This window comes from Ovis canadensis, chromosome 14 (genome assembly GCF_042477335.2).
Source record: "Ovis canadensis isolate MfBH-ARS-UI-01 breed Bighorn chromosome 14, ARS-UI_OviCan_v2, whole genome shotgun sequence".
Lineage (NCBI taxonomy): Eukaryota > Metazoa > Chordata > Mammalia > Artiodactyla > Bovidae > Ovis > Ovis canadensis.
The window spans coordinates 14,568,365-14,580,877 of NC_091258.1; positions in this window are offsets into that span (position 1 = coordinate 14,568,365).

The window sequence follows — 12,513 nt, forward strand, 5'->3', positions numbered from 1 at the left end:
AGGTTATGACCAACCTAGATAGCATATTCAAAAACAGAGACATTACTTTCCCAACAAAGGTCCGTCAAGTCAAGGCTCTGCTTTTTCCTGTAGTCATGTATGGATGTGAGAGTTGGACCATAAAGAAAGCTGAGCGCTGAAGAATTGATGCTTTTGAACTGTGGTGTTGGAGAAGACTCTTGAGAGTCCCTTGGACTGCAAGGCGATCCAACCAGTCCATCCTAAAGGAGATCAGTCCTGGGTGTTCACTGGAAGAACTGATGCTGAAGCTGAAACTCCAATACTTTGGCCACCTGATGTGAAGAGCTGACTCTTTTGAAGAGACACTGATGTTGGCAAAGATTGAAGGCAGGAGGATAAGGGGACAACAGAGGATGAGATGGTGGGATGGCATGACCTACCCAATAGAAATGAGTTTGGGTAAACTCTGGGAGTTAGTGTTGGACAGGGAGGCCTGGCATGCTGCAGACCATGGGGTCACAAAGAGTCAGACATGACTGAGTGACTGAACCGAACTGAATTTGCTATATGTTAATCATAACACAATAAAGCTGTCTAAAAACTTGGCAAAGATTTCAATAATACTTCACCAAAAAAAAAAATATGCATGGCAAACAAATACAGAAAAGACGCTCTACATCATTGGTCCATCAGTCCTCAGTTCAGTTCAGTCGCTCAGTCATGTCCGACTCTTTGCGACCCCATGAATCACAGCACGCCAGGCCTCCCCGTCCATCACCATCTCCCGGAGTTTACTCAGATTCACGTCCATCAAGTCAGTGATGCCATCCAGCCATCTCATCCTCTGTTGTCCCCTTCTCCTCCTAACCCCCAACCCTCTGAGCATCAAAGTCTTTTCCAACGAGTCAACTCTTCGCATGAGGTGGCCAAAGTACTGGAGTTTCAGCTTGAGCATCATTCCTTCCAAAGAAATCGCAGGGCTGATCTCCTTCAGAATGGACTGGTTGGATCTCCTTGCAGTCCAAGGGACTCTCAAGAGTCTTCTCCAACACCACAGTTCAAAAGCATCAATTCTTCAGTGCTCAGCCTTCTTCACAGTCCAACTCGCACATCCATACATGACTACTGGAAAAACCATAGCCTTGACTAGACAGACCTTAGTCAGCAAAGTAATGTCTCTGTTTTTCAATATGCTATCTAGTTTGGTCATAACCTTCCTTCCAAGGAGTAAGCGTCTTTTAATTTCATGGCTGCAGTCACCATCTGCAGTGATTTTGGAGCCCCCAAAAATAAAGTCTGACACTGTTTCCACTGCTTCCCCATCTATTTCCCATGAAGTGATGGGACCGGATGCCATGATCTTCGTTTTCTGGATGTTGAGCTTTAAGCCAACTTTTTCACTCTCCTCTTTCACTTTCATCAAGAGGCTTTTTAAGTTCTTCACTTTCTGCCAGAAGGGTGGTGTCATCTGCATATCTGAGGGTATTGATATTTCTCCCAGCAATCCTGATTCCAGCTTGTGTTTCTTCCAGTCCAGCATTTCTCATGATGTACTCTGCATTTAAGTTAAATAAGCAGGGTGACAATATACAGCCTTGACGTACTCCTTTTCCTATTTGGAACCAGTCCTCAGAGAAATGCAATTAAAACTACAATGAAACTTCAATATACACTGAATGGGATAAATTTTAAAATACTATCATCATCAAGAGCTGATGTAAATGTAGAATAATTAGAACTGTCATGTGTTGCCGATAGGAAAACCAATGGAATAGCGACTTTGGGAAAGTCTGACAATATTTTAGGATGCTAAACATATACTTATCATATGACTTGGTAATTTCATTACTAGGTAGTCACTCAGCAAAAAATAAAGATCTATGACCACACACAGACCTGTAGGCAAATGGTTACATCACCTTTACTGCTAATAGCCAAAGCCCGGAAACAACCCAAAGGTCTATTTAACTAGCGAAAGGCTACACAGATTATGGTACATGTATATAATGGAATACTACTCACACACAAAAAGCAATAAACTACTGATACATGCAACATGAATGAATCCTAAATGCATTATACCAAGTTAAAGAAGCCAGACATTAAAAGCTGCATACTACAGAAGTCCATAATATAATTTTCTCAAAATGCAAACCTATAGTGGCAGATACCAGATCAGCAGTTGCTAGGGGATAGGTATGGGATCTGAGAATTGATGGTAAAGAAGCATGAAAGAACTTTATAAACCTACAGAAATATTCTGTATATTGATTATGGTAGTAATTTACAACTGCTCACATTTGTCAAAACTCAAAGAACTGTATCCCTTTAAAAAGTGACTTTTTACCATATGTAAATTAAACCTCAGTAATACTGACTTTTTAAAAAAAAAGCAGGAGCTAGCTAAAAAATAAAAGACACATTACATACATGAGAACAAAGATAAGAATGACTCCAGGGACTTCCCTGGTGGTCCAATGGCTAGGAATCCATCCTCTCAATGCAGGGGCCCAGGTTCAATCCTTGGTCGGGGTACTAGATCCCACATGGCACAACTGCAAGAACCCACATGCTGAAACAAACGTCGAAGAACCCAGCACAACCAAATACATATTTTTACAAAATGACTCCAAATATCTAACTAAAAACAACACAAATCAGAAGACACTAGAATACTAAAGTGCTAAAGAAAAAACAAAATTCTATACCCAGTCTAAAAATAAATATTTCAAAAATAAAAGTTGTTGCTCTGCCATCTCGGAGGTGCCCAAGGTGACTGGCTGGGCCATGTTCACCTAGGATGGGACTGAGGCGTAAGGAGCTGCAGGCCAGAGCCAATGAGCAGGTAAACCCCTGACTCAAGGTCAGCATGAAAAGGGATAAGGCCTGACCTCCTCTCTCCCTGGATCTGTAGATTTTCACTTGCTGAGAGCTAGAAGAGAAGGCATGGGTTGGGTTTGGTGGTCTCAAAGTCGCGCAGTTTCCTAGCTAGAAAAGTCTCGGAGACCCACATCTTCAGACGCTTTGAGTCACTGACCCCGCTGAGAGTTCTGGACCCCTTCCCAGAATAACACACGGGTACACAAGTTTTGTACTCGGGCTCCTCTCTCCACCACTTCCCTACCCTCCTGTTCATCCATGAGGTAACATGCAGAATTAGTAAATTTTTTTTGGCACATGACTTGGTTCCCTTAATATTAATTTCACCTGGACATTCTCACACACTCTCTTTTGGGTGCACACAAATGCCCTCGTGTGCTTCTCCCATGTGCTCTGTTTCTTTGCCTCCTCTCCTACTCATTTCATAGGTTTCTCTGTCCACAAATGATTGTCATTTTGAGTCCAGTTTTCAGGATTCTCCCTTTATGGTCACATGCCGCTACTCCCACCATTCTCAAAAAACTTAACCTTAAGCCCCAAGTGAGGCTGACTCTAAAGAGGAGTGGAACAGTAAGGACTGATGCTTTGGAAGACACAGCAGAAGAGGCAAGATTCCCAATATCGAGGTAAGGAACTGGATGTGACAGAGCTAAGGGAAGAAAGGGCCAAGTCAGTCATAACACACGGTGTGAGTCACACTTTAAAAACAAGTTAACTAAAAACATTTTCAAGGGAATTCCCTGGAAGTCCAGTGGTTAGGGCACAGGTTCGATCGCTGATCTCCCTGACCGGGAACTAGGATCCCACAAGCTGCGTGATGCAGTCAGAAAAAGTTGTTGTTATTTACAAATTAATAAAACACTAACAATTCATTACCAACAAGCCATACCATAAGCAATGCTAAAGGAAGTGTTTCATACTACAGAAAACTGATGAAAACTTGGACCTCCAATAATAAATAAAGTGTTAGAAATGGTAAGATGTAAACAAATAGAAATTAAAAGACGCTTACTCCTTGGAAGGAAAGTTATAACCAACCTAGACAGCATATTAAAAAGCAGAGACATTACTTTGCCAACAAAGGTCTGTCTAGTCAAGGCTATGGTTTTTCCAGTAGTCATGTATGGATGTGAGAGTTGGGCTATAAAGAAGGCTGAGCACCGAAGAATTGATGCTTTTGAACTGTGGTGTTGGAGAAGACTCTTGAGAGTCCCTTGGACTGCAAGGAGATCCAACCAGTCCATCCTAAAGGAGATCCGCCCTGGGTGTTCATTGGAAGGACTGATGTTGAAGCTGAAGCTCCAATACTTTGGCCACCTCATGCGAAGAGCTGACTCATTGAAAAGACCCTGATGCTGGGAGGGATTGGGGGCAGGAGGAGAAGGGGACGACAGAGGATGAGATGGTTGGATGGCATCAGCGACTCAATGGACATGAGTCTGGGTGGATTCTGGGAGTTGGTGATGGACAGGGAGGCCTGGTGTGCTGCGATTCATGGGGTCACAAAGAGTCAGACACGACTGAGCGACTGAACTGAACTGAAACAAATAGAATTTACTCTCATTTTAAAAAGTTTTAAAAATAATTTTATGTATTTATTATGGATCTTCACTGCTGTGTGGACTTTTTTCTAGTTGCAGAGCATGGGGGCTTCTCATTGCAGTGACTTCTCTTGTTGCAGAGCAAGGGCTCTAGGGCACATGGGCTCAGTAGTTTTGGTTCCCCAGCTCTAGAGCACAGGCTCAGCAGTGGTAGCACATGGGCTTAGCTGTTCTGAGGCAGATGGCATCTTCCCGGACCAGGGATCAAACCTGTATCTCCTGCACTGACAGGCGGATTCTTTACCACTTAGCTACCAGTGAAGCCCTATTCTCATTTTTTAAATTTCATTGAAATCTCACAAATAAAGTGCCAGGCCTGGATGGATGCGTTGGTGTTTTCTATCAAATATTCAACAAAAAATTAAAAAATAAAAATAATCCTATACAAACTCTTTCAAGAAACAGAAGAATAAATATATCTCAGATCATTTAAAGACAGCAATGTCCTAATTCTAAAACCAGACAATCACAAGAAAGCAAAACCAAGACAATTCTCCCTTACATGTGTGCTAAGTCGCTTCAGTTGTGTCCGACCCTTTGCAATCCTATGTACTGTAGCTTGCCAGGTTCCTCTGTCCATGGGACTCTCCAGGCAAGAATATTGGAGCGGGTTGCCATGCCCTCCTCCAGGGGATCTTTCTGACCCAGGGATCAAACCCACATCTCTTCTGACTCCTGCACTGACTTGCAGGTTCTTTACCAACAGTGCCACCTGGGAAGCCCATCTCCCCAATGTTTCTCTAAAGGAAACAATCTTAAGATCACATTAAAAGACATGAAAACAACCAGGATACACTCCATTCATGAATGAAAAGACTGAATATAGCAAAGATGACAACTCTTTCCAAAGTAATATGTTATATTCAAAGCAATTCCTATTGAAACCTCAAAAAATGTTCTTATGGGATTTAATAAACTAATCACAAAAATTAGTATGAAGGATCTAAGGGCCAAGAATAAGTAAGGTAAAAAACTTGGTACAGGGAGTAAGGGAAGCAATTAACCTACTGGATATGGTCTTATTTTAGAGCAAAAGTAATTAAAACACTGTATTATATATGCAGAGCTAGACAAAACAGACTAGAAAAGCTCAAAAACAAACATGTATATATCAAAGCTATGTGGGAATGTGACATTATCCAATCAGTGAGGAAAGGATGTCCTATTTCAGGGGTTGGCAAATGTTTTCTGTTAATGGCCAGACAGTAATATATTAAGCTTTGAAGCCCATATAGTCTCTGTCACAACTACTGAACTCTGATGTTGTAGCACAAGAGAAGACAGACAATAAATTTAAAAAATGGATATTCCTGTGTTCCAACAAAATTTTATTTACAAATACAGATAGTGAGAAGACTTCCCCAGTGGTCTAGTGGTTAAGAATCCACCTTTCAATGCAGGGAACATGGGTTTGATCCTTGGTTGGGGAATTAAAATCCCAAATGCCTCAGGGGCAACTCAGCCTGCACCAAAACTAGAAAATCCTGCTCGCCACAACGAAAGATCCTGCACACCACAACTACGACCTGAAGGAGACAAATGAATAAAGAAAATTTTTTTAAAACAACAAACAAATGGTGAGCCAGATTTGGCTCATGGGCCATGGTTTTCTGTTGGGGGCCAGCGTGAGGAACTCCGCCCATGGCAAAGGTCATGAGGAAGGAAGCTTGGCATATGCAAAGGTGTGATCAAGCCTCAGGAAACCCCCTGTTCCCGAGCATCTACCCCCAAAACCAGAGTACTTTATGGGGAGCTCTCCCCCATAATCATTTCTCTCAGAGAAGGAGTTTACTTGCAGCTCCAGTTAATAAAAATTCCTGGGCGTGACAAGAGTGTTTCAACTTATGAACTCTGAAGGTTCTCTGGCCTGCCTGATCAGGCTCGTCCTGCGGCATGTGATTGTTTACAGCCTCCCAACTGTGAGAGGCACGGGATGTTTTAAAACTTTCTAAATACAGACTCTTTTGAAAAGTTAGGAGATCATTAGTATAGTATTAGTGGGTTGATTAGGAATTATACTGGTGAAGGATTTTTTCATTTGTTGTGCCAATAATTGCTGCTAATTCCCTGCCCTGGGTATGACAAGGATGTCTCAGGTCAAACCTCTCTGCTGACAGACTAGCTTGTGTGACAACCCCTCAACCATAAACAGCACAGAGAGTTTGGAGTATTAGCATAGGGCTTTTTTCATTGATGAGTCAATGATTGCCATCAGGCCTCCATATCCTTAGGCACCTGGGAATATATTAATCAATGTATTTGAAATATAGAAAAGGAAATAGAGTAGTTTTTTGATGTTAGCAATACTAGACTTTTTGAGTTAATGAATTTTCTCTTTTGTTATAGATCACTGTACTTTGTACATTGCTATGTAAAAATGTAACTTTATCACTATCTTAAGACAAAATAGATCTTAAGGGGAACATTGGTGAAGGGTTTACATTTGTTGAGCCAATATTTGCTGCTAAATCTACCATATTCCTGCCCTTATAATGAATATAACTAGCATATAGGAGAAATAAGTATTAACCTTTAAGATTAATCATGTTAAACTTTAGGTTAAGTAAATTCCTTTCTTGATTGTAACTCACTACACCCTCACCCTATAGGAATGCAACTTTATTTGGAGGGTGGCGCCTGATTTAAGAAAAAATCACCCCTGGAAAAATGAGTTTTCTGGTTAACTGACCGGTATCAGAAAGGGCTATAAAATGTCAGCAGACCTCATGGCCAGAAGATGATGAAACTCATAAGACCTTTGTATAATTTTATATGAAGCACCTGATTGTGACAAGGGTCAGGTCTGCTGACCCCCAGTGACTCTGTATTCATCCCTATGTATAACAAAAAGGTATATAAACAAACCTGAAAAATAAAGAAATCGGATCAGTTTCTGGAAAGACTGATTCCCCCGTGTCATTTCTTTCTCACTCCCCATTTTCCTGGCTGAATTCCCATCTGAAATGTGGGTACTCACCAAGCCTGCTAATTCTGCCTGGGCTTCTGAGATCGGACGGGGGAGGCCTCAGTGCCTCCTCTCCTTTGGGAGAATGGAAAGACGCCTATGGCCTACGTAGGTGGTGATTGGGATTCCATGTAAACCAGTTATTCAGCCTCTTTTCTCCACTAATTCTCCTACCACACTATCTGTTTCTAATCTCCCTCTATATCTATAATTAAATAAGTTTTTTCCAGGACGCCAGTCCCGTCCCCACCTTCGAATTACCCTGGATCCACCGGGGCTGGACCCCGGCAGTTTTCCAAATAGCAACAGAACAATGACAAAACTTTACTAACAGCCATTTATCACATCATGCACACGCAAAAGTTTTAGGTGAACTAAAGTTCTAATGTGAAAAAAGAATACAACATAAATTATATTCAGGGCACATTTTTTTCACAATGAAAGTTATTTTAATATAAAACATCTAAAAAATAAGGCATATAAATTGTTTAACTCTGTATTGATCAAGAATCTTCCTACTTTGTATGTTAACTCAAAAAGACAAGATACAAAATCTTACCATCTTACTTCTTACACACACGTGTGCCCATACCCTCACGTGAATGACCTTCCTATAACTTTAGAAGGCATTTCAGTGTCTTCTCTTAAATTCTTAAGCCAGTGCTCATTTTAAAGCTGTGCTACTAATTTATCTGAGTAGGATCCTGTGAGGCCTTCTCAGCACAGATTCCCCGGTTCCCATGTCTTCCACCTGCCTCTTATTTATAGCAAAGTTTTAGCCTCCAAAGACTTCCCTGAATTCCACAGAACAAAATTTAATCAGAGTTGAGAAAATACAGAAATAAAAGAAAACAAGCAAGACAAAATAATAATAGTTCAGCCATAAAAAACCTTTAGTTTCTCCTTAAGGGTTATAGATAATATTCTGAACCATATCTTTTGAGCCACTCGGCAGACACTAAAACCCACACTAGGTCTAAGAAGTTAACTGCATGCTGACCCAGAGCAGTTGGAACCAGAAGAGCAAGGATACTGACTCCCAATTACCTCACCACCAACCAATTAGAAAAATGTCCATGTGCTGATCATATACCCCCCAACCCTCCCTAACAAGGGAGTCTCAGCCTTTTGAGCATCAGCTACCTTGACTGCTTGTTTGGTGCCTTCAACAAATGCTACATTTTCCTTCACCACAACCTGGTGTCAGACTAGCTTTGCCGCCCACGGGGAAGGAGTCCAAGTTTGGATTGGTAACACTAACTGTAACTGCTTCAGCCTCCCCAATCCCACGTCCTCCAGAACAGTCTGATCATAGTAAAGACAAGGTTAACGAAGAGAAATCTTTTCTGTCAACGGTTGTTTCAATGTTTTGGATCGAGCCTCCACGTTTGACAGCCCTATTGGCTTTGTTCCATTTCAAGGTCTGAATAGTATTCAGTGCAGTTCAGTCACTCAGTCGTGTCCGACTCTTTGCGACCCCATGAATCACAGCACGCCAGGCTTCCCTGTCCATCACCAACTGCCGGAGTTCACTCAGACTCAACGTCCATCGAGTCCGTGATGCCATCCAGCCATCTCATCCTCTGTCGTCCCCTTCTCCTCCTGCCCCCAATCCCTCCCAGCATCAGAGTCTTTTTCCTAATGCCAATATGACATGTATGTGTCAACAGGGTACGACCAAGAACAAAACAGTCATGTATTCGATATGAATCTATCCTCATCAAGAGTCAGCAACTGGGACAAGAGCTTACATTTCTGTAGCGCTTTATATCGCGCTTCAGGTCGCTGAGGAGTCTTTCCCACCCTGTCGAAGGTAGACAGAAAGTTTCTGGCAGCGACGGTGATGGAGAGCGGGATATAACCAGGAAAACGGTCGGGAGTGAGGGGGACGTCAAGTACGCTGAGGAGGGAGGGAAGCTGAAAGGCACCTTTAGTGAAACAAAAGGAAGGGGAACCTCGGGAGGAGTCACCCACCGGGGCCGACAGAAGCGGGGCGCACGCGTCGTCTCTGAGACGCAGGGAAAACCTAGAAGCCGCGAGGAGATCAACTGAGAGCGCCCGCCTCAGGGAGGGAATCTGCCCGGCTGACGCCCCCATCTCAGGGGCGACCTGCTTGGCGTCCTGCACCTCGGCAGCCTTTTTCGTCAATTCCCCTCAGGGTCAGTCACCACCCAGGCTGCCGGCGCCAGCAAGGCGCCCGGCTCCACTCCGCACCTCACACACGCTCAGCTACACAGACTCAGAGCACGAGCTCCAGGACCTTGAGGTCGCGAGCGTCTCCCGGAGTGACGGACAGACGGGCCAATCGAAGCGGGGGGCGGGGCGATGGGCGGGGTGGGACCAAACCGCGGAGTCGCGACGACGTCGCGGAGGCGGGTGGGCTGCGGTGACTTACCCCCGGAAGGCGCGGCTCCGCGGGAAAAGCGGTCTCGTTAGGTGGTCACGGTGGTTTGGGGCTGACACCGTCAGCTCAGAAGTAACCGTGGGCGTGTACCACGCCACCAACCTACGATTCCTTTGGCCTTCTCTTTCACCAATTTTCCTGTCCAGTTATAAACTACAAGCTGCTTTCCAATGTAAGCGTGTGTTAGCATCACCCCCTTGTTGTATAAAGGGTAGCGGAAACTTGAGTCCACTGTGTCACCCAAGGAACAGATACTAAAAGAAGAAAAATATCAAAATTTTCTATTTCTAAACTTTCAATTTCTTACGTCTGAATTTTTTCTATATTGTACACATTTTGTTAGTGTTTAAATAGTGGATGCAATTTGAGTTATCATTAAATTCCATCTAGTCGGTTAACAAAAAAAAACCTGAATTTTTTAATTTTTTCTAACAGTCTCAAAGATTCTCTAAGTTCAGTTCTTCAGTTCAGTTCAGTTCAGTCGCTCAGTCATGTCCAACTCTGCGACTCCATGAATCACAGCACGCCAGGCCTCCCTGTCCATTGCCATCTCCCGGAGTTCACTCAGATTCACGTCCATCGAGTCAGTGATGCTATCCAGCCATCTCATCCTCTGTCGTCCCCTTCTCCTCCTAACCCCCAACCCTCTGAGCATCAAAGTCTTTTCCAATGAGTCAACTCTTCGCATGAGGTGGCCAAAGTACTGGAGTTTCAGCTTGAGCATCATTCCTTCCAAAGAAATCGCAGGGCTGATCTCCTTCAGAATGGACTGGTTGGATCTCCTTGCAGTCCAAGGGACTCTCAAGAGTCTTCTCCAACACCACAGTTCAAAAGCATCAATTCTTCGGCGCTCAGCCTTCTTCACAGTCCAACTCTCACATCCATACATGACCACTGGAAAAACCATAGCCTTGACTAGACGGACCTTAGTCGGCAAAGTAAAGTCTCTGCTTTTCAATATGCTATCTAGGTTGGTCATAACTTTTCTTCCAAGGAGTAAGCGTCTTGTCATTTCATGGCTGCAGTCACCATCTGCAGTGATTTTGGAGCCCCCAAAAATAAAGTCTGACACTGTTTCCACTGTTTCCCCATCTGTTTCCCAAGAAGTGATGGGACCAGATGCCATGATCTTCATTTTCTGAATGTTGAGCTTTAAGCCAACTTTTTCACTCTCCTCTTTCACTTTCATCAAGAGGCTTTTTAGTTCCTCTTCACTTTCTGCCATAAGGGTGATGTCATCTGCAGGTCTTAATCTCCCATAAATCTGAAGATGGATGATAAGATAGGCAGGCACTCTGAGTCCAAACCTACAGGAATCAAACTAATTTAGCTGAGGCTCCTCCTTTCTTTGGAGAAGGAAATGGCAACCCACTCCAGTACTATTGCCTGGAAAATCCCATGGACGGAGGAGTCTGGTAGGCTGCAGTCCATGGGGTTGCAAAGAGTAGGACACGACTGAGCAACTTCCTTCTTAGAGCACCATTTGAATCTAAAATAATTAAAACCAGATGCTAAACATGGTTCAGTGTGTGCCTCGTTCAGTGATGATGGTCTCACATACGTTTCATTCATGAAAGAAAGTAAACGTTGAAATGATGGAGGAGAAATAAGGCTTTCTACAGATGAGTAGTTCTTAGACAAAACAAACAACAAACCTTACAGTTTTGAAACACATCTTGTAACAAACCACGAAAGTCATTGTTAAATTGTTGCTACCAAAATCTAAAAGAAAACTTAGGCAGAAATTACCAGTTTATCAAGAAGAATTTCCTCCTCTACATGTAAGGTAAAAAAGCATTTATGAAAGCATAGATCTGCATGGGTTTCTGTGAAAATACTGAAGTGCAAGAATACTGGAGTGGGTTGCCATGCCCTTCTCCAAGAGATCTTCCCGACCCAGGGATCAAACGCAAGTCTCCTGCATTGCAGGCAGATTCTTTACCATCTGAGCCACCTGGAAAGCCCAGGTCTATAGGTGTTTAGCTACCTGGCAACCCTTTTCTTAAAATTCCATCCTCAAAACACATGCTAATGAACCAGCCATCTGCAGAGTCAAATGGGGAGAGATTTCCTTCCAAACTCCCTCAGCGTGTTGACAAAATTCATTTCCTCGCAGCCACCTGAAGTCCCATTTTCTTGGCAACTGACAACAGGGAACCACTTTTAGGAACTGGAGACCACTCTTGAGTCTCAAGAAAAACAGTTCAGCTATAAAGCAGAGTCCTAGTTCCTCATCAAGGAAAGGACATAACAATTTGACACAGTCTTTCAGTTCTGAAGAACTAAGGCCCACACCTAGGAGGAGGACGGAATGATGATGTTGACCCTCATGACTTTAATCAACTAAAGTTTCGACGTTGTTGATCATGGCCTGAGTTCTGTGCTGAATTCTCCAGTGCTCAAACCCCTTCATGAAAATCCATGTACCTTTAGGTTAAAACTTTCCCCAACTTGCTTTTGAGGGAGAGGGAGACACTGCTTTTGGCAGAGATCACATGTTTTACTCGTCACAGAAACAATAAATGCTTCCTTCTCCCCATCTTTGGCTTGGTTGTGCCTTTTGGCTCAACACCCCCCGAAAGCTGAATCTACTTTTTGGATAATAATAGACAGACTGCTTGGTTTTTAATTGTAATTTATTTATGTGTTTTAAAAATATCACTATTCAAACCCAGCATTATGGGGCATAAACAAGGCTTAAG